We start from the raw sequence: 1,876 nt of genomic DNA, 5'->3' as shown, positions 1-1,876 counted from the left end.
TTGTCTTCAAGAAAAAAGGTCTAGAGAAAAATTTCTACAATCTTTCAAAGTGTTTTTCAAAACAGATGATTTCTTAGATGATTTAAGAGATAATGTTCTATTGGTTTCTAGGTTTTTTTTTTCGCCCCCCAAAAATTGGCCAAAAGGAAAATGTCAGGCTAGAATCTTCTCAGGTGCTTTGTCCTTTTAAAATAACTTGATGCCAGCCCTACCACTCAGCAGAATGCCATTGGAATTAATGTCTGTACCGTGTGCCAAGCACTGTGTGAGGCCCTGGAAATGTACAGGTGAACGAGGCAACATGGTCTTTCTCCCCAGAGGACTTTCTCTGTAGACGGGGAGACAGACCTCAAATAATTACACAGATAATTCTGTAATTACAGTAATGAGAAGAACTATGGAAGAAGAGTGAAGGTTATTAAGGTAATTATAAGAAGAGGAATAACTACATGAAGGTGAGGAGGGAATTATATCAGAATCTGTCTCAAGGCTGTGATATTTCAGCTGAGCCCTGCAAGATGAGTAGAATTTATCCAGCTGAAGAGGAAGGAGCTCTCCAGGCAGAGCACGTATTTGTCTGTCACCTGGCATGTCGATTCCTGATGTTAGTTTTTCTTTTTGAATATCTGCTTAAGCTTTGAATTTGGTACCGATTTCACCCCGTCTGGGCATATTTCATTTTTTATTTATTTTTATTTATGTTTTTATTTTTCTTTTTAGGCGAGGCAACCCTTGGTTGACCTCACAGATTGCAAGGACCTTGTCAGCTTACAATCCCTTATTTTTTAATTTTTTACTCCTCCTACAGCACCTGGTCTTCCTAGGTGGTCTCCCATCCAAGTACTAACCAGGGCCGACCCTGCTTAGCTTCCGAGATCGGATGGGATCGGGCGTTCAGTGTAGCATGGCCGTGTTCCATTTTGGATAGAAGGTAACTGGCTTGGGCTTCCACCAGTCACTATTCCTTGCCTTGCTCACTGGCTTTCTAACGGGTTCACAGATTCTTCTATTCGGCCTTCTCTGTGCCTCTTGGTTTTTGCGTTGTTTTTTTTTTTTCTGTTTGTTTTGTGCTTGCACATTAAAATAGAAGAGGAAGAGATTTTAGAAAAATACATTTTTCATTTTTTAAAATGCTAGTTGTATTGAAGAGTGGTTCCCTGAGAAGCAGAGCAAATTTAAATTGCATCTCTTATTTGATATGACTGCTGGTGAACATAAGAAAATAGCATCCATTTATTAAGGAAGCCATGTGCAAATGCAGGGCATGTTTGCAAAGGCTTATTATAGTACAAGAGGCAATTGCTGCTTTGTTTATTTGGTTTGTGGCTAAGTCATTACAATGCTCCTCTTCTGGAAAAGAAAAGGTATGTAGACTGCGATGTCTCTGGCAGCATAATTGCTTCCATTTTATTTAAAGATAATCCGAATTTTGAAACCCTTGTTGCAGTGGATGTTGCTTATTTTGGGCTGTCCAACATCTATTTGCTCTGCGGTTGGAAACATCACTCCAATATTATTTGTAGTATTGTGTTAGTAAAAGTAATGCTCACTGTTGCAATAAATAAATAATAAATTTTTAATGCATAAGCATTATAAAAAACATATTTCTTGCTCAGGTTAAAGTCTAATGTGGGTGTTCCTGGGTTTTTTCTCATTCAGAGTTTTTTGCTTCTTCCATCTCCTTGGCTCTGACCTCCTCTAAATTTTTAGAGTCCTCTCCTTTTACCTGAGAGGTGGGAAAAACTAGAGGGGATTAAGTGTGAGGTTTTGTCATGGTCAAGGCTTTCGTACTGTTAGTTCCAACTCAGTCACATGCCTGCACCTAGCTGCAAGCGAAGCAGGGACATGCATTCATTCTAGTCACCACGTGGGAGGG

General features: G+C 39.4%; 1 pseudogene; it reads right to left on the bottom strand.

The window, feature by feature from the left end:
• Positions 1 to 799: 799 nt before the first annotated feature.
• LOC112485631 lies at positions 800 to 916 on the bottom strand (annotated as a pseudogene).
• Between the last annotated feature and the right edge of the window lie 960 nt (positions 917 to 1,876).

This window comes from Pteropus alecto, unplaced genomic scaffold, assembly GCF_000325575.1.
Source record: "Pteropus alecto unplaced genomic scaffold, ASM32557v1 scaffold5, whole genome shotgun sequence".
Taxonomy (NCBI): Eukaryota; Metazoa; Chordata; class Mammalia; order Chiroptera; family Pteropodidae; genus Pteropus; species Pteropus alecto.
This window is presented reverse-complemented; position numbering and strand designations above follow the sequence as displayed.